Source organism: Ahaetulla prasina, chromosome 6, assembly GCF_028640845.1.
Source record: "Ahaetulla prasina isolate Xishuangbanna chromosome 6, ASM2864084v1, whole genome shotgun sequence".
NCBI classification, from domain to species: Eukaryota; Metazoa; Chordata; class Lepidosauria; order Squamata; family Colubridae; genus Ahaetulla; species Ahaetulla prasina.
The window spans coordinates 76,130,642-76,152,441 of NC_080544.1; the positions used below are offsets into that span (position 1 = coordinate 76,130,642).

General features: G+C 39.4%; 1 protein-coding gene across 3 annotated transcripts in view; it reads right to left on the reverse strand.

The window, feature by feature from the left end:
• Positions 1 to 21,800, reverse strand: part of SERPINE2 (serpin family E member 2) — an 85,100-nt gene that overhangs the window by 33,668 nt on the left and 29,632 nt on the right. Inside the window, exon 1 of one of the 3 annotated variants that reach the window (XM_058189062.1) lies at positions 5,304 to 5,599. The exons of 1 other annotated variant lie outside the window; for it this stretch is intronic. The gene's annotated coding sequence lies outside the window, so the exon portion shown is untranslated. Of the gene's footprint in view, positions 1 to 4,747; positions 5,006 to 5,303; positions 5,600 to 21,800 lie in introns of those variants that run through there. One more of the 3 variants, XM_058189063.1, reaches the window with a different exon arrangement.

The following is a 21,800-nucleotide window of genomic DNA, read 5'->3' on the forward strand; positions in this document are numbered from 1 at the left end:
ATGCATCCCCGTGCATGTGTGCATGGCCCCCTGCATTTACCCCACCCATGCACATACACACATGCCCCACACACATGCATGTGCAGCTCCCCACATGTGCCCTGCCCCTACACATGCACACAGTCCCCCACATGTGCCCCCCACATGCACACATGTCAGAGACCCAAAGACCAACTGGCCAGTGGGAGGCCCGCTCGCATGGGCAGCAGAGCTGAACTGGGGTAACGGCTCACATACCATCATTAAATAGTCCCATGATGGTTTTCCATCATGGGACTATTTAATTACAGCACATTTTGCATTCTGTGATATAAGTACCACATGAAACTTCCAGAGACATAATATTAAGGCTACAAACATCTGTTTTGTTCTAAATGTGTCTTAAGAAAGTCCTATACCAAGAAAACTATTCTGTATTTAGAGGTGTTGTTAGCGAGATTGGGAGAAACCAATGTAGTAGCTTTATTTATTAATTTATTAAGACAACTTTAAGTACGCAATAGGATTTCTACTAGAAATTTGAGTCATTTGGAGAAAAACTGGTGGCACAGTGGTTAGAATGCAGTATTACAGGGTAAGTCTGCTCACTGCCAAGAGTTTGATTCCTTTGATCCTGACCAGCTCAAGGTTGACTCAGACTTCCATCCTTCTGAGGTTGGTGAAATGAGGACCCAGATTGTTGGGGGCAATATATCTGTAAACCACTTAGAGAGGGCTGTAAAGCACTGGATATGTCTAAAGTGATAGATATGCCTAAATGCTATTGCTCTGCTATTAAAAACCAGAAAGCAGCATGACTATACCCAAGTCAGGAAGAATTGCTACAATGTGGGAGATTCATTGTTGCAATAGGAATTGTGACTTTTAGGATGCTGATAATCATAACTTTGTCCCACATGAACATGCATAGACCCTTGATGGCCCTCACTTACAACAAATCGCAGGTGTTTTTAGATGAGGAAATAAGCAAACTCTTGCTACCAGATGAGGATAAGTTCTTCCCAATAGCAGAAATTGAGAAGAAAAATGGAGCAGGGCACGTAAACTGGAAGATGAGGTTGAAAATATTATTGTGGAAACTAATAATTTGTATTTAATTTCAAGAGTGTTCTGATTTAGCAAAGTGAAGAGATGCACAGGATCAAATTGTGAAAAGGCAAAACATATAGATGACATCTAATAAATCCAATTGCAACACCAAGATTTGGTACACAGGTTATGTTCCTGTGTATATGATCTATATAATCATATTTCTATACTTTCATAGTGATTAACCAAATTATGGCTCAGCATGACTTGTGAACTCAGTTTATTTCTATCTAATGAATTTTTAGAGGTCACTGCTGGAATATTGTGGGCAGTTCTGTCACTATGACTCAAAAAGGATACGGTGGAGATTTATTTATTTATGTATTTATTCATTAGATTTGTTTGTGGAATTAGAGAAATTTGCTGAATTATAGAGGGTTTAGACTTCAACAAAGATGACCAAGGGGCTAGAGCAACCTCCCTAAGAGGAAAGAGTGTAACATTTGAGAAAGTTTGCATGGTATGGATAAAATAGCCGAGGAAAAGTTAATTTCCCCTTCCCAGTTTAGTATAATTGAGATCAACCAATAAAATTGAATCATGAAAGAACAACAAAATTTAAAACAACATATAATTAAACTTTGGAATCTGCTACCATGAGATGTAGAGCTATAAACCTGGCTGGCTTTAAAAAAAAAGATGGGTTGGACCAATTCCTCAAAGTCACAGGAAAGCAAGCCTTTAAAGGTAGCCTGTGGCTACCTTTAAAGACCATTTGTTGGGAGATTTGTGGGTTTCCTTGTGCAGTTGGTTGGCCTCTCTGAGAACAGATAGATGGATTAGATGGGCCGGCTAATTCAATCCAACAGGGCACTGCTTATGTTCACGTTACCGTAGGTTGCAATTTATTTTCCCATTTGCCAAATAGCAATTATTGATCACAATTCTTCCACTTCTTATTCATCAGTCCAAAGATGCCGTAGGCTCTGCTTGCTTTAGGTTTTCTACAAACTAAATCTAACCTTGGTGACTTGCTCAACACCTACTGACTATCCCACAGTATTTTCCCACAGGACTGGCATTGAGACCTTTCCTAAAATACTGTAGAGTTTCACAAACTACAATACCTTTTGTACAGAGCTCTTCCATACTGAGCTGACAGTGATCATTTCCTGGGAATTTTAATGGTGCCTGACAAATTTCTTGTCTTAAGCCTTGTAACTATGGGATAAAATGGACTCTGCCTTACTTGGATTAAGTGGATTATCATAGCAGGAAGAAACACATACTACAATCTGAAATGCTGAGTCAGCACATCAAAATTATAAGAACTAACAGTTCAGGTGAGTCAATTATTTGCCACTATTCTAATCTACGTCAGTGACTCCAACCTGTTCCTGGATCATCCTCAAATCCCAAAAGGTATTTCAATCAAATTGCTAGTTTGATTTACATTGCCTGGAAGCAAAGGAAGGCTTGATTTGGCTTTTTAATAAATCTCAGGAATATTCTGCAGCCATGTCCTATTAGCAATGTAAGAATGCAGAGAAGGTATTATAAGCAATTGCTTTGTGGGAAGACAAGGGAAATGGTCAGAACTTTCTGATAGTAGCCACACAAACCAGAAACTCAACTCCACTCTGACAACTTTATCATTAAAATATCCACTTTGCCCCACTTTTACAACTCCAGCTAAGATCCGAGAGAGACATTTTAGTTCTATTAATACATAAAGAAAAAGGCAAATCAAATTGATCTGAATGCCTCTCCCTGATTGCTACCAGTAACAATTCCAGAAATTAAAAAAATTAAGTTTAGCAACCTAAATCAGAAACCGCCCCAAGCAATGATTATCTAATAGCAGAACTGTAAGAACTTAGAATGGTAGACCCCAGTATCAGTCATCCTTTTCTCATTGTAAGAGTGACAGAACATTGAGGCACAGCAGGAATAATCGCTATAACAGTGAGAAGAAAATTGAATGACCATCCAATTAGTTTATGGAGGATCATCTGTACACCAATCATCTGAAGACAAAATTGTTGGGACTGGCCAAAAACCTTTATTGAAGAATTAGGAATAATTGTGTAAAAAAGAGAAAGTCCTAGTATTTGCTAAACATCCCAGAATTTACATATGCTTGTTAAATGATCACAAAATTGAGCAAACCAATATTTTCAAATACCTTAGAATCACTTTTCAAGTCTCAAGTGAGAAAAGGGCTCATTCAGACCATGTAGTCTAGAATGCAGCCATATCAAATTTTCCATTGATCAAGGGATGCCATACTAATCCTTGATGCTTTCAACTTATTCTACGCCCAGGTGTGTTCTCAGCTAGGCCCTATGGTAACTACTCAGAAACTGCTATCTAAAGATCTACAAAGTATCGTTCAAATTTCCACCCGGTGTCTCAAATGTAATTCTCCAGAAGGCCGGTGTATATAAGATTGAAAGAAATATTCAGCTTTTTCTCTATTGGAAAGTAGGTAAATTTCTGCTCACAGACATGACCTCTCTGACAGATAATTTTAATGCTATATGGAGAAGGGATCTACTTGAGAAGCTACACGTGTATGGAGTCTCTGAGGAAGTTCTCCTATTCCTAGATTAAAAACATGCCCAAAAGGTACCCACAACCCATTGGACACAGAAAACAACTAGATCAGTATCAACTATCCAGAGGTTTTCTTAAGGAGTTGATCTTCTTCACTCAGACCTGCAGGATATAAATTCCATTTGTTTCCAAGTTGAGGAAGTCTTGAACTAATTGCACTAAATCACTTAGGAATTTAATCTCTGAGGTTTAATGCTCTGCTTTCCCTGTACTTGAAGGCAGGTATATTCTCTCTGTGTGAGTTTATAAATAAATATCCTGTGGTTTCTGATTGTGTCTTTGTGATGTAGATGCTGCTGGATGTACACACAGTTTCTACAGGGATTCCAGGGCTCCTTTTATTTACTCTGATATAACAAATCTCCCTATACACAAAGAAGCTTTTTGCATGCAAATCCTCCTCTTGGACCAGACAGATCGAGACTTCTTTGGCTGCTGCTAAATTCTGCCATACAGCTACTAAATCTAGGCAGGAACTAACAACTTCCAAGGATAATATTTTCCAGACTCCTGACATTTAGTTCTGCCTATGGATCGGCCAAAGTCTCCATTATAAAAAAAACCAGGATTTTACTCTTCCTTTTTAGATTATTCTTAGCTCAAATTGCTAAAACACTGAGCTCTTCAATCGAAAGGTTGGCAATTCAGCAGTTCGAATCCCTAGTGCTGCCATATAATGGGCTGAGCTCCCATTACTTGTCCCAACTTCTACCAACCTAGCAGTTTGAAAGCACGTAAAAAATGCAAATAGAAAAATAGAGACCACTGTGAGCCTTTGGCGTGGAGTCATGCCGGCCACATGACCACGGAGACGTCTTCCCACAGGGCTAGCTCTTCGGCTTTGAAAGGGAGATGAGCACCGCCCCCTAGAGTCAGGAACGATTAGCACATATGTGCGAGGGGAACCTTTACTTTTCAGCTCAAATTCTACGTGTTTTTAGTTTAGAATTAACAATAGTACGTTATACCCATCGGCAGAAAGTAATCAGAACATAGAACGTTTTCTGTGCTGTTGTATAAATCGTTTTGCTTTCTTTTTATTCTTGTTTTTATGCTGGCCCTTGGCCGAAATTAATAATTACTTGCTTGCTTTCTTGCTTACCAGCCTCAAACGGTTCGCAGTTGCCAACATCCCCTTCTGTTCCATCAGAGGAGACGAACTGCCTTGTTCGAAAATTGCAAATTTAACTGACCAAGTCCGTGAGAAACACACTTCGCTGCACACGCACACACACAAACTTTTCAAACCCAAGTTATTATGTTCCGCAAACTCAACGTTGTCCCCACCATTACATTTCAGCCCATTTGTGCTGGCGGCCAGGCTTAACAGACTCAAGGCTGTCATCCGGCATGCAAGAATTTGAACATAGCCTCTCTCCCAGCCGCGGGCAGCCGGGGCAAGGAAGAGCGGTGGGTGCGCGGGTAGGGGGCGTTTGTGGAGATCCCAGGGATGGGTGGGGTGGAAAGGAAGAAAGGGAAAGGAAGCAGGCCAATCCCGCCCATGTGGAAGCCGGAGGGAGGAGAAAAATCCCCTTAGAGCCAGAGGAGAAAAAAAAACAAAAAAAGGGAGCAGAGGAAAAAGGGCGCGCGCTTTTGGAAACTCGCTTCCCCGGAGACTCATGCCTGGAAAAACCCAAACGCTCCCGCTTGAGACCTACCTCACTTCGAAGGGGCCGGAGAAAAAAGCTGCTGCAGCTCCGCCTCGTCCTCCCACCGCTCGGCTCAGCAACTAAAGCGAGCCGCCCCGAATCCGGCATTTATCCCGCCGCGGTCGAGAGCGCGCAGAAGCGACCAGGCGGCGCCCACTTCTCTTCCTCTCTCCCTCTCCCCGCAACCTCCGCCTCCTCCGCTCGACTTTCTCCGCCGCCTTCCAGGCTTTCACTTTCTTCCGCACGAGATCGCGCCGCCAAAAAGAACGAAAAAGGGGAGAAAAGAAAAAGGAGGAGGAAGGAGGGGGGGGGAAGGATCTCGCTGGTCCTGATCCCCTTCCAAGCCAGCAACCCTCCCCACCCCCCGTCATGAAAGCAGGGCCGCCGCTCGCTCTTTCGTCGCCGCCTGCCCCCTCGCCCCTCCACCCAAGAGAGAAAGCAAGAGGGCGGCTTCGGGCGCCGGCGCCAGAGCCACTTAGCTCTTGTTGGTGTGGCTCTGCTCTGTTTCGCTTACAGGCGGAATTCGTGCCTCGCCCGGTTTTCAGGATGGGCTTGAGAGATAATTATACTTTGCTTTCACCGATAGCAACTATATCTTTAAAAAAAGAAACAGATAGCACCCGTATCTTTAAAAAAAAAAACCTCAAGTGATCCTAACGATGTTTTAAATTAATGGCCCTCCAGCCACAAAGTGTAGTTACGTCCTTCATCCGTTCAAGATGCAAGATATATCGAATACGATGTTTCTTCCATCCTTTCCCGATTTCCCCTTTTCTCCCGAGCAGCATAACTTGGCCAGTTGCTCAGTCTACCTAAGTAAGAGTTTTCCAGTTGAGGTTTTTGTTGGGTTGGGTTGACTCCGCAATTGGTAAACATGCCTAATGCAAGTAGAGCTAGGCTGATAAGAGATAAATTTCCCTTGTGTGCATGAATAATGTTGTTTGGGTATACAGGGAACAGTTGCAGTCACACTAAGCAGAAACAAAACAAGTTAGGAAAGGTGTGATGCCTGCAGCATGCTAAGCCACACAAAGGTCATGTATGTGTCATGCATATGTCATAATAGGGTATTCAAGTTTAGCTAGACAAGGGAAATAAGATTGTCATAGAAGAAATAGAGACTACCCACTTTTGACTCTAGCCTCACCCAATACAAATCTGAGTCCTCTATCAAATAGCACCCGTAATTTTTCAGTAACCCACTGAAAAATACTTCCAAGGGAAAGTAACTGAACAAATTAAAATGTTTTACACTTCTGTGCATACTGCATTGCATTGCTACATGTGTGCGACTGGAAAATTCAGTCCCATCTTCTATCTGTTAGAAGATGTGATCAAGAGTTGTTGCTTCCCACAGCAAAGACAAATAAATAAATAAAATTTCTCATTACTTGAGTTGATTATTAGAGCTAAAATTACAGCTTGAATTTTCATTTATTCTTACCAAGCAGAATTTAAAGTAGATTGCTTAAAGCTGAGCCTTTACAGAGACTGATTCCTTCTCTCTATATGCAAAACAGAAGGAAAGAGTTGCTAACTATAGGATTCCCAGGCTAGTTGCAATTCATTAATGCAACAAGTAACCATCGTTGCTCACTTAAAATGAATCATGTAATGCAATGTGCATAAGGCCGTAAAGACCTCCAGGCCACAGTACTTGTATTCCCTGCACCCATGTTGCGTACATTTTTTCAGACATGTTCCACCAGCCACTCCACTGTCTCCCTTCCCCAGAAAGGTTGCTATGAAGAGCTTGAAAGCTGCAACAAACAAACAAAATTTAGCATGTCAGCATTTTGGTAATCAAGCACTTCTCTCTGTATTGTAACCATAGTTGCCAACTGCTATGGCAGCTGGAAAGAGGAGGGGTGGGAGAAACAATGCTACCACCAGTCACCAGAATGAGGGTCCTGAGCCCCAGTGATAATGGTTGCCTTGACACCCAGACACAGGGTGATTCAAGGGTTCCTACCAAGAGGGAAATTAACGATCAACAAGGTCAGCAGAATTGCAACACTGCAAAAGGTTGGTGGGGGAGGAATAGCTTTGCTCTGGCATCAAATTAGCCATGCGGAGTGAGAAGAAGAAAAAATACATCTTAGCTCTCAAACCCAGTTAATGATGTGCAGGTTTGGAGCTGCTTCTGCATTGTTGCAAAAAGGCACCTCTTTTGGCCTGATTTTATATACCTTTTTGATATCATTTATATATATCCAGAATAAGGTGACTTTGTTTTTGTTGAGATGAAGAAGCAACATGTCCCTTCTTGAGAAGATGTTTTGCAGCCTCCTTATCATGTCCTCCATTATTTAGAACAGCCCTAAGAGCCTTGTATGCAGCCTTTGCAAATAATGAAGAAAAGTAAAGCAAGGAAAGAGAGGCAGTGAATATGTTATTTTTCTGTTAAAAGTTAGGGCCCCATGAATCATAGAGCAGCTTTATAAGGATGCTTTGTTCACCCCTTTGTTAAAGCAAAACTCCCCATTAAAGGGCAGAATCCTATTCTATAGTCATTTGGCCAGCATGTCTTTAAATTCAAGAAGTGCAGCGATGGGGTGGCATTAGCTTAACCTTTTGGAATAAAAGGGAACAATGAAGAAATTTAAGCAATTTTTTTTACTATTGGACAAAAATGTTATTGGCGAAAAGACCCTGCAATCTTTCCACCTGCATTTACATCAGCAACAAAAGAGTTTTAGTTGACATTTAAGAGACAATTTAAGATCTGGCAAGATGTAGTTTTACTGTATTAAACTGCACTTTACTGAGCAGAAATAGAGACTGGATATTCATCTGCTGTGATGTACTACAGAATTGTTGAGTTTCTTCTATTTTAAAGCAGGAACTGAAGTCAATCAATGCCAATTGTTCAGGAACAACTGTCATGAAAAACCCCAAAGAAATTTGTTCTGATGTGGGCGTAAAGGAACTCTCGTTTGGGAACATACGGAAAGAGCCATTTCAGAATGTTTAGTTACCCTGAGGAGAGCATCTACATATTGGTTGGATGAAAATCTGCTTATTTGTGTTGCTTTGAAATGATATCAATCATTTGTTGGCTCAGTTTGATTCAGTGTTGCAATGCTTACGTTAATAAGTGAAGCTAATAGCTGCATTTTTAGAAACATAGGAATTGTCTTATAACATTTTTGTTAGTTCATCTCAACTTTATCTACATTAAGCTTTAGAATTTCAAGTATCTTATTTTGACAATTTGCTGAAAATGCTTGATATTAAATTTAGGACATACAAGGTATGCAAGGTATGTGTTTCTACCACATCAAAGCTAATCTCAGGGACCAGCAATGTCAGTCATGTACTAAGATTCATTCCCTGACTGGAAGCCCATTGGCATTTATCCTCTGAGTTTGCTGTTCCTTTCCATGCAATGGGTTAGGGTTAAGCTTGTTAGGGGTCATCGGTTCCCTTGTACGTCTTTCTAGTCAACCTTATTTGATCTCAGCAGATTTGGATTTGGTTAGTAGTTGGATGGGAAACTGATAAAATTGCTAAATGTATCCATTGCAATTGGCTAAATGAAGTTTCCAGTCTATAACTTGTTACTTATACTCAAGACCTTCCTCCCCCACAGGAACAAAAACACACAAAAGACTCCTGTGACCTGCATGGCCAATTTCAATCCCTCTCCTCACAAGGAGAACTGGCAGAGGGAAATTCAGTTGAAGCTCTCTTCCGTGCCCAAGGCAGTTGCCATTTTACACAAACTCCCAGAACTCAATTTGTTGTACATGACCAGTAATCTCCATCATTTCAATCCATTGTCTGAATCTGATTAGAGTATTTCCAAACTGTTTACTGAAGGATGTAATGTGTCTTAACCAGAACAATATGCTTATTCAAGGATTTGTACTGGTCTTAAACCTGACATAATGTTGTGTCTGAAAAAGAAAAGTTATGAATAAAAATCTTTTATTGGTCATAGTATTTTCTATGTACTCCTCCACAAAAGGAGGAAATCAGTTTAAGAACTTTCTGTTACACAAATATTGGGTTCACATTGTGTGCTAAACCATATGGTTGATTTAGCATATTGCATGAATGGTTTATAAACCATGGTTTGTATATTGTACAAATGCAGCCATTTACAAGCTGTAATTTAATGCAACATGTAACAAGTGACAACAGTCCCAATAATTAATGGACCTCAAGACCTCTAATACTAGCAAGTATGTCTAATGGAAGCAGCATCTCTAAAATAGGTGGATATTTCCTGTTTCTGACCTTGACACCAATTTCTGCAGAAAGTGGGAATGAGTGTAAAAAAAACCCTAGAGTGGAAGTTGTTTATCCTGAACTTCCTACCTCATATGAGATCAGTCCCACCATTATTGCATATTAATGTATGCTTTCTTATTCACAGGCAATGTAATGATTCCATAATGAAGTCAAAGTTATGATCAGCAGTGGAGATGCCAGAAATTCTTGAACTATAGTTTTTTATTTTGCTTTTGAAAATCCACATGCTCATTATAATGTTATTTCTATGTAACTGGCACTTGTTATATAGATTATAGCAAAATTTAGCTAATGGTATATAACAATGAATTATCCTGTTCAATTGTTCCTCACTGCTCGATAAAACATTTAATTAAGAATTATTTTGACTTTGCACAGAATCGTTAACCTTCCAGTAGATTTGTTACTTTTAGTTCTAGTTCTTGAGCTTCCATTTATCTCATTCTCTATAGATAGTGCCCTACTTTTACACTGAATTGGTTTTCAATCTTGTAACTTTTCCAAGGTCACTTACACTTTGCTTTTCAGTGTTATTTTATTATAACTTTTGGTACATCATTTCATAATTTTGTCAGAAGGGTTATGTATATCATAAAGGGACTTGCCTTCCTTTAATGGAAAAAAGGTTATGATACTTACTTATTACTGGATTTTCTAAAATTCTGTGGTAGCTTTTAGGGATGAATGTTGTGGATAAAATCATTGGATTAAATACTTTAAAAAGTGGCAGTTGCATTTACTTATGCGATATATATGCCATCTCTCTGTTTAAAATGATAACTCAAAGCAGATTAAATTATACAAAGAAACAATGAAAAAATACATTAACGCTCGAATAATAAAAACATTGATATTTAAAGCTTGGTTAAAGTGATGCTTCTTTTAAGATCAGGATTAATTTCCCTGCTGGCTACAGAATTATGGGAGCGGAAGTCCACAAGTCTTAAAATTGCCAAAGATGGACACATCACACCAGTTTTAGAACTTCTAAAGGCAGAGAGAGGTAGAACCAAGCCAGAACTGAAACAGCTTTCTGGATGAAAAGAGAAACGTTTTCAAGAAAAAACTAAGAATGTCCAATTGTCTTTTGAAAAGCACTTTTGGGACAACTGTTGATCAGGAATTCAATAATTCTGATAGTTGCCTTGAGGGAACATATGTTCAGATGGTGCAATTACCTCAGGGTACCTTCAAGGTTCTGGAAAGTCTCTGAGCCACAAAGGGTATACAGATCCCTCACATCCTGGAGATAAACTGTTTCAACTCCTACCCTCAAAACGATGCTATAGAGCATTGCACACCAGAACAACTAGACACAAGAACAGTTTTTCCCGAAGGCCATCACTCTGCTAAACAAATAATTCCCTCAACACTGTCAAACTATTTACTAAATCTGCAATACTATTAATCTTCTCATTGTTCCCATCACCAGTCTCTTTCCACTTATGACTGTATGACTGTAACATTGTTGCTGGCAATCCTTGTGATTTATATTGATATTGATTGTTCCTGATTGCTTATTAGTGCCCTGTGATTATCAAGTGTTGTATCATTAAGTGTTAAATTTGTACCCTATGACTATCATTAAGCGTTGTACCTTGATGAAGGAATCTTTTCTTTTATGTACACTGAGAGCATATGCACCAAGACAAATTCCTTGTGTGTCCAATCACACTTGGCCAATAAAATTCTATTCTATTCTATTCTATTCTATTCTATTCTATTCTGTTCTGTTCTGTTCTGTTCTGTTCTGTTCTGTTCTGTTCTGTTCTGTTCGATATTTCTGTACTTCTTTATCTTATCTCCTGGGTGCCAGCTTCTCTGTGTGACAAAGTGATAGCAAAGTAAAGGTATAAATATATCTCATCTTCTGTTCAGGGTTCCCTCCTGCTTAGAGGGACCCATCTTTATTCAGCTGAATAAATGCGTATTGATGCAAACACTGGAATCCTGTCTTTATTTTACTGAGCTACACCTGAAAACTGGCAAAACACTACTATGACCTGGATGATAGAGAATCTCCACAGACATATGGAAGTGAGGATCTTCTCCTGTCTGCCTAACAGACAAGTCTTAAAAGAAGGGAATTCTCAGATGATCAAATATTCATGGTCAGACAGGTCTGTAACTGGACAGGCAGATCCTCTGAAAGAATCAGTTGTTTATGGCTTTATAAGTTAAGTCCAACATCTTACATTGTATCTGGACGAAAATAAACCTATGATGGCAAACCTATGGGATGCGTGCCACAGGTGCCACACAGAGCCCTCTCTGTGGGCATGCTGCTCTTCCAGGTTCTGTGGTGCACATGCACACTGAACAGCTGGTCCGGCTGTGCATCTGTGCCTGCTAGTTGCTCTCTTCCACGCATGGGAGCATATGTGCGCATGACAGAACCCAGAAGAGCAGCTGGCCACTGCATGCATGTGCACTGGCCAGCAGCGCTCTTCTGGGTTCCAGCACTCCGGTGCATGTGTATGTGCTTCAGTTTCGGCACTCAGTGCCAAAAAGGTTAACCATCACTGCAATAGACAATCTGTGCAGAACTTTCAGGAGTGGCATTCTATAATATCAATACATGGAATCAACCTATAGCTGATCTAGTACATGTTTATTAGAATGTATATCTTTCCAAGGATCCTTCCACATAGAGGGCTGGAACTGACAAGGAATCTAGGACCAGACACGACTACTCAGTGAGCATAGGCCAGATTGGCCAGCATAAGAAATGGAAAGCAAGCAGTTACAAAAGGGTGAAAAAAAGAAACTGCCTTGGGAGTATACATATCTCTAAAATCAGATACATAACTACAATATTGGGTAGAAGATGTGTTTCACTGTAACTATGGTTGCTTGTGTCTGCAATAAAACATGTTATCTACTGAAGACTTTTGTCTTCCTAAGGGAGAGCCAAATCCCAGAGGAAGAATTATTTCATGGCCCTGGGAGTAACTCCTGAATTACAACTCAGTACAGTAATTTGTCTCCTTCATGTCTGGTAACCAATTTCTGTAGCTTCTTTAAAAAATGATATTGAAACTCTGGAAAAGAGAAAACAGCAGAACAAATTCTTGGTGAGCATGTAGCAAATACATATAACCCAGCTCAAGATGGTTCTGTTATATTATTTTTAAGGCTCTTAAAAATTATCACTCAAGATTTGAGATGTACTAATACCACAGAACTAGGGAACAATCAAGCTGTTTATAGTAAAGCTGTGCAAGTATTTAGATTTACCAAAAGTTTTGAGGCTGGTAGGATATAAATATAGTGCCTCTCAGGAGCACCTAGAAACAGTGATGTCTGTTCAATTTAAATAAAACCATTTAATCCAATCTTCACGTTCAATGGACATTAAAAAACTGCCTGAAAATGTGTATTAAAATATCTATATTAGTACATTTGCAAAGCAAAACGTATTGCAATATTTGCTGAAGTGCACTATCTCCACAACTGTTCCAGTCCTGCACTTTTGTTGATAGAGAAGTAGGTTGCTTCACTTTGAAATGCATTTTGACTAAAAATGTGGAGCAGCTTCACACAGTACCAACAATGTCACAGAGAAAGTTGCAAATTTGTAGTTTGTCAAATGTTTATGGCAGTTCAACATTGGTAATAAAGTTTGGACCTATTGAAATATAACTAGTAGATAATTTACAACAACAACAAGAACAAGAACAAGAACAAAAACATGAAGATAGGGAGGGGTGAGTTGTTGTTAGAAGAGTATGTACAATTTCTAAATAATTAGCCAGATTGTAGTATCTAACAGATGTCAGGTTTATTATTGTTCTATATGAGATGCTGTTCAAACATAACAAAAGGAAGTTCAAAATATTTGATCAGCTTCTAAATGAATGCAACTGAGCCTCCCCAGCCCAATATTTTTGATACACACACACACACACGCATACAAACATACTGCTCTTATCATGCATTCCAAATGGAAAGTGCAACTGAGGTGTGAAGAAACCCAAATGGCACATTAGAAGCATATTTTTTATTGGAATATAGTCTGGAGCATCAGGAAAATGCTGTTGTTGGCAAACTGTTATTGAGCAGTTATAGAAATGCTTCCCGAAAGGCAATTAAATTCCAAGAAACATTCCTGCTCTTCTTGGGAATTGCTCAATTAGCCACAAGCCAGGAGACACCATTATTTTTTTCACAATGTCAGTACAAGTCCTCAGGATGAGATTACTCATTTACACGCAAATTTACCATATGTTGCTAGAAATTTGAATATACTGGGATTGAATACCGTATTGTTCTGAGAGAGCATGATAGAACTATAATGATCTGCTGAGCATCACTATTAGAAAAATTAAAAAAAAATATTCCAAGCCACTGGTTCTTACTGTTAATTTGATTTTATAGTAAATGATTAAAGCATATAAACTAAAATAAAAAAGAAAGAGAAATGCTCAGATTAAAACAGCCAACATTAAAAAATAAAATATATTTAAAAAGGAAGATCAATTTAAATCATCAAAATTGCTAGGCCATTAAACATCTAACAGCTATGGCAATTGCAACAAATTTAATAACTCTTCTGAAGAACTGTCATTTTAGGGAAGGCATATAATCTCCTATTCCAAACTGCTGGGCTGCAGGATAAGTAAAGCATTCATTTATTTAACCACACTTTGTAGGAGAAGCATTGCAATACCATGTGAGAAATTGTTTATCTTTTCTCCAGTAGACAAGGACAAAGTTGATCTTGCACAGCTACATTATGAAACATTTCTTCTCACAGTGAATATTAAGGACACTGTAAGGGTATAAACTGGATTAAGCAGAGGATATTAACCAGTGGTGGGATTCAGCCAGTTCGCACCACTTCGGGAGAACCGGTTGTTAACTTTCTGAGCAGTTTGGTGAACTGGTTGTTGAAAGAAATAATTAGGGCAGAGAACCGGTTGTTAAATTATTTGAATCCCACCACTGGTATTAACCTACAAAGTGGCCCTTTGGCTGAATTCTGGTGGATGTTTTTTGGTCAAGGTTTCATTGTTTCAGTGCACAATTTAACTGCTTTGGGCCCATGCTATCAAAGTGGGTTTATCAGGTTCCTCTTGTTAATCAATATTATCATGTCCTTTTTTGGATGCCCTATTTTACAATAAACTATACTCAATCTAATTTGTTCATTTTCATTTACAGTTTCATTATGCCTACAGGCTCTAATCACACATTTTTCTTAAAGAAAAGGTTTTATTTCAAATCAGATTAAAGAGGCTATTCAATCTGCTACATATCGTGCTCACTGCATTCTGATCAGTGCATAAAATAAGCTTTATAGGATAACCATCTCTGGATTTCAAACAAATTCAGTCCTGCATATATTCTAATGTTTAGCTTAATAATACTTGCATATAAAAATTCTCATGTATCACCATAAATGAAGCAACTTGACTAAGTTGTGGGGATTGGATTGGGTTTCATATAATATATTACCAGAAATGGCATGTTATGTCTAAATATACTGCAAATCCTTGATGGAGGATGTCAAAGAGATGAAAGCTTGTGATGTTCCTGAATATATTTAGTTTTGTGGCACAGAATGTTAGATTGGGTAGACCATTGGACTAAACCAACATGACTTATGTTTTAATTTTGATAGGAGATGTTTTGCAGGAGAAGTTAAACTGTTTGGGAGAGAACAAGCTAAAAGGAACAACCATAGACCAAAATGGGTATACAAGAAGAAATGTCCCAGAAGCAGCTGGGGCTGATATTTTGAAGAAATCTTATTTTGTGAATGTATGGTTTGGATGATTGGAAAAAATATTTCTGAAATATTGTAGATATATTTAATGACTTTATACAATGTTTCCCACCCCCCTTTCCTTCTAAAAACAACAGGAAAGTAGAGTAGATTTAGCAGTTTGTTGCAAAATTTCAGGGGTATGATTTTTGAGAGTTCCAGGATCTTTAAAAAAAAGGAGGGGAGAATTTAGTGGCTTCATATCACCAGTTTTTTGAGTTATCAAGAAAATAGATTCAAATCTCAATAGAAACAGTTTGAACCTGTCAAACTAAAATTTATTCCACACGCTATCAACAAACTAGGTACAAGACTAAAATGGTGAGAAATTTGAAACAGTTGATATAAAAGGACCGTGTTCAGAACTAGAAGAGAGAATATAAAATAGGTTTTTGGCAGATGAGGGCAAAAACAGAAATTACATATAAAGAAATTATATGTAAAAGCAGCTGAAAAATATAGATGTTTATTTTATTTATTTTGTACATTGCAGTTAGCCAATACAGTAGTATTAAATTCATGCATTATCCAAAATTAAAATTAATAAAAGCAACTTTATAATTCAGACCAATTCCTCTCAGAGGAAGAACTATGAATTAATTATACAGCTTGTGTATTTGTACATGTGTACACGTGTATTTATTATTTATTTTATTATTTAAATTTGTATACCGCCCTTCTCCCGAAGGACTCAGGGCGGTTCACAGCCAAGTAAAAATACAATACTATAAATACAAATTAAAATACAGTTAAAAAACTTATTAAAATTGGCCACAATTAAAATTTAGAACTAAAACCCATTAAAACCCATTAAAACACTAACCCAGTCCAGCGCAGATGAATAAGTAGGTTTTAAGCTCACGGCGAAAGGTTCGGAGGTCCGGAAGTTAAGTCCTGGGGGGAGTTCGTTCCAGAGGGCGGGAGCCCCCACAGAGAAGGCCCTTCCCCTGGGTGTCGCCAGACGACACTGTCGCGCCGATGGCACCCTGAGGAGCCCCTCTCTGTGAGAGCGCACGGGTCGGTGAGAGGTATTCGGTAGCAGCAGGCGGTCCCGTAAGTAACCCGGCCCTATGCCATGGAGCGCTTTAAAGACATTCACCAACACCTTGAAGTGCACCCGGAAGGCCACAGGTAGCCAGTGCAGCCTGCGCAGGATAGGTGTCACTCGGGAGCCATGAGGGGCTCCCTCAATCACCCGCGCAGCTGCATTCTGGACTAACTGTAGCCTCCGGATGCCCCTCAGGGGGAGCACCATGTAGAGAGCATTGCAGTAGTCCAGACGAGACGTCACAAGGGCGTGAGTGACTGTGCACAAGGCATCCCGGTCTAGAAAGGGGCACAACTGGCGCACCAGGCGGACCTGGTGGAAAGCTCTCCTGGAGACGGCCGTCAAATGATCTTCAAAAGACAGCCGTTCATCCAGGAGAACGCCCAAGTTGCGCACCCTCCAGGTGCAGGGGGAACTGATATGCCACCATACTCTCTACAACCTTCGCCGCGAAGCGAAGGTTGGAGACCGGACGATAATTACCTAAAACAGCCGGGTCCAGGGAAGGCTTCTTGAGGAGGGGCCTCACCACCGCCTCTTTCAAGGCGGCCGGAAAGACTCCCTCCAACAAAGAAGCACTCGTAATCCCCTGGAGCCAGCCTCGTGTCACCTCCTGAGTGGCCAGCACCAGCCAGGAGGGGCACGGGTCCAGTAAACACATGGTGGCATTCAATCTACCCAGCAACCTGTCCATGTCCTCGGGAGTCACAGGGTCAAACTCATCCCAAACAACATCACCAAGACCGCCCTCAGACGTCCCGTCCGAATCGCCACAATTTTGGTCCAGACCATCCTTCAGCTGAACGATTTTATCGTATAGATAACCGTTAAACTCCTCAGCACGTCCCTGCAGCGGGTCATCCCGCTCCCCCTGGTGAAGGAGGGAGCGGGTCACCCGAAACAGGGCAGCTGGGCGGTTATCTGCCGACGCAATGAGGGAGGAGGCGTAGCAACGCCTCGCTTCCCTCAGTGCCACTAGGTAGGTCCTAGTATAGGATCTAACTAGTGTCCGATCAGCCTCTGAACGGCTGGACCTCCAGGAACTCTCTAGGCGTCTTCTCCGGCGTTTCATCCCCCTCAGCTCCTCGGAGAACCAAGGGCGGTTGGGATCTCGCCGGGTCAGAGGTCGCAAAGGACAATTGGGGGGATATGATATGTTAGCCATATTTTGTCTCAGATCCAACTTAGCTTAGCTGCTATCAAGACTGTAAATAGTAAAAGTACTTTTCTTTATTCCAAATGAAGTCAAGGTGAATTCTTTCCTAATTATAGTCGGAGGTAGCCTGACAACTGAGCTACACCTGAAAACTGGCAAAACACTACTATGACCTGGATGATAGAGAATCTCCACAGACATATGGAAGTGAGGATCTTCTCCTGTCTGCCTAACAGACAAGTCTTAAAAGAAGGGAATTCTCAGATGATCAAATATTCATGGTCAGACAGGTCTGTAACTGGACAGGCAGATCCTCTGAAAGAATCAGTTGTTTATGGCTTTATAAGTTAAGTCCAACATCTTACATTGTATCTGGACGAAAATAAACCTATGATGGCAAACCTATGGGATGCGTGCCACAGGTGCCACACAGAGCCCTCTCTGTTGGCATGCTGCTCTTCCATGTTCTGTGGTGCACATGCACACTGAACAGCTGGTCCGGCTGTGCATCTGTGCCTGCTAGTTGCTCTCTTCCACGCATGGGAGCATATGTGCGCATGACAGAACCCAGAAGAGCAGCTGGCCACTGCATGCATGTGCACTGGCCAGCAGCGCTCTTCTGGGTTCCAGCACTCCGGTGCATGTGTATGTGCTTCAGTTTCGGCACTCAGTGCCAAAAAGGTTAACCATCACTGCAATAGACAATCTGTGCAGAACTTTCAGGAGTGGCATTCTATAATATCAATACATGGAATCAACCTATAGCTGATCTAGTACATGTTTATTAGAATGTATATCTTTCCAAGGATCCTTCCACATAGAGGGCTGGAACTGACAAGGAATCTAGGACCAGACACGACTACTCAGTGAGCATAGGCCAGATTGGCCAGCATAAGAAATGGAAAGCAAGCAGTTACAAAAGGGTGAAAAAAAGAAACTGCCTTGGGAGTATACATATCTCTAAAATCAGATACATAACTACAATATTGGGTAGAAGATGTGTTTCACTGTAACTATGGTTGCTTGTGTCTGCAATAAAACATGTTATCTACTGAAGACTTTTGTCTTCCTAAGGGAGAGCCAAATCCCAGAGGAAGAATTATTTCATGGCCCTGGGAGTAACTCCTGAATTACAACCCAGTACAGTAATTTGTCTCCTTCATGTCTGGTAACCAATTTCTGTAGCTTCTTTAAAAAATGATATTGAAACTCTGGAAAAGAGAAAACAGCAGAACAAATTCTTGGTGAGCATGTAGCAAATACATATAACCCAGCTCAAGATGGTTCTGTTATATTATTTTTAAGGCTCTTAAAAATTATCACTCAAGATTTGAGAGTACTAATACCACAGAACTAGGCAACAATCAAGCTGTTTATAGTAAAGCTGTGCAAGTATTTAGATTTACCAAAAGTTTTGAGGCTGGTAGGATATAAATATAGTGCCTCTCAGGAGCACCTAGAAACAGTGATGTCTGTTCAATTTAAATAAAACCATTTAATCCAATCTTCACGTTCAATGGACATTAAAAAACTGCCTGAAAATGTGTATTAAAATATCTATATTAGTACATTTGCAAAGCAAAACGTATTGCAATATTTGCTGAAGTGCACTATCTCCACAACTGTTCCAGTCCTGCACTTTTGTTGATAGAGAAGTAGGTTGCTTCACTTTGAAATGCATTTTGACTAAAAATGTGGAGCAGCTTCACACAGTACCAACAATGTCACAGAGAAAGTTGCAAATTTGTAGTTTGTCAAATGTTTATGGCAGTTCAACATTGGTAATAAAGTTTGGACCTATTGAAATATAACTAGTAGATAATTTACAACAACAACAACAACAAGAACAAGAACAAAAACATGAAGATAGGGAGGGGTGAGTTGTTGTTAGAAGAGTATGTACAATTTCTAAATAATTAGCCAGATTGTAGTATCTAACAGATGTCAGGTTTATTATTGTTCTATATGAGATGCTGTTCAAACATAACAAAAGGAAGTTCAAAATATTTGATCAGCTTCTAAATGAATGCAACTGAGCCTCCCCAGCCCAATATTTTTGATACACACACACACGCATACAAACATACTGCTCTTATCATGCATTCCAAATGGAAAGTGCAACTGAGGTGTGAAGAAACCCAAATGGCACATTAGAAGCATATTTTTTATTGGAATATAGTCTGGAGCATCAGGAAAATGCTGTTGTTGGCAAACTGTTATTGAGCAGTTATAGAAATGCTTCCCGAAAGGCAATTAAATTCCAAGAAACATTCCTGCTCTTCTTGGGAATTGCTCAATTAGCCACAAGCCAGGAGACACCATTATTTTTTTCACAATGTCAGTACAAGTCCTCAGGATGAGATTACTCATTTACACGCAAATTTACCATATGTTGCTAGAAATTTGAATATACTGGGATTGAATACCGTATTGTTCTGAGAGAGCATGATAGAACTATAATGATCTGCTGAGCATCAATATTAGAAAAATTAAAAAAAAATATTCCAATGCCACTGATTCTTACTGTTAATTTGATTTTATAGTCAATGATTAAAGCATATAAACTAAAATAAAAAAGAAAGAGAAATGCTCAGATTAAAACAGCCAACATTAAAAAATAAAATATATTTAAAAAGGAAGATCAATTTAAATCATCAAAATTGCTAGGCCATTAAACATCTAACAGCTATGGCAATTGCAACAAATTTAATAACTCTTCTGAAGAACTGTCATTTTAGGGCAGGCATATAATCTCCTATTCCAAACTGCTGGGCTGCAGGATAAGTAAAGCATTCATTTATTTAACCACACTTTGTAGGAGAAGCATTGCAATACCATGTGAGAAATTGTTTATCTTTTCTCCAGTAGACAAGGACAAAGTTGATCTTGCACAGCTACATTATGAAACATTTCTTCTCACAGTGAATATTAAGGACACTGTAAGGGTATAAACTGGATTAAGCAGAGGATATTAACCAGTGGTGGGATTCAGCCAGTTCGCACCACTTCGGGAGAACCGGTTGTTAACTTTCTGAGCAGTTTGGTGAACTGGTTGTTGAAAGAAATAATTAGGGCAGAGAACCGGTTGTTAAATTATTTGAATCCCACCACTGGTATTAACCTACAAAGTGGCCCTTTGGCTGAATTCTGGTGGATGTTTTTTGGTCAAGGTTTCATTGTTTCAGTGCACAATTTAACTGCTTTGGGCCCGTGCTATCAAAGTGGGTTTATCAGGTTCCTCTTATTAATCAATATTATCATGTCCTTTTTTGGATGCCCTATTTTACAATAAACTATACTCAATCTAATTTGTTCATTTTCATTTACAGTTTCATTATGCCTACAGGCTCTAATCACACATTTTTCTTAAAGAAAAGGTTTTATTTCAAATCAGATTAAAGAGGCTATTCAATCTGCTACATATCGTGCTCACTGCATTCTGATCAGTGCATAAAATAAGCTTTATAGGATAACCATCTCTGGATTTCAAACAAATTCAGTCCTGCATATATTCTAATGTTTAGCTTAATAATACTTGCATATAAAAATTCTCATGTATCACCATAAATGAAGCAACTTGACTAAGTTGTGGGGATTGGATTGGGTTTCATATAATATATTACCAGAAATGGCATGTTATGTCTAAATATACTGCAAATCCTTGATGGAGGATGTCAAAGAGATGAAAGCTTGTGATGTTCCTGAATATATTTAGTTTTGTGGCACAGAATGTTAGATTGGGTAGACCATTGGACTAAACCAACATGACTTATGTTTTAATTTTGATAGGAGATGTTTTGCAGGAGAAGTTAAACTGTTTGGGAGAGAACAAGCTAAAAGGAACAACCATAGACCAAAATGGGTATACAAGAAGAAATGTCCCAGAAGCAGCTGGGGCTGATATTTTGAAGAAATCTTATTTTGTGAATGTATGGTTTGGATGATTGGAAAAAATATTTCTGAAATATTGTAGATATATTTAATGACTTTATACAATGTTTCCCACCCCCCTTTCCTTCTAAAAACAACAGGAAAGTAGAGTAGATTTAGCAGTTTGTTGCAAAATTTCAGGGGTATGATTTTTGAGAGTTCCAGGATCTTTAAAAAAAAGGAGGGGAGAATTTAGTGGCTTCATATCACCAGTTTTTTGAGTTATCAAGAAAATAGATTCAAATCTCAATAGAAACAGTTTGAACCTGTCAAACTAAAATTTATTCCACACGCTATCAACAAACTAGGTACAAGACTAAAATGGTGAGAAATTTGAAACAGTTGATA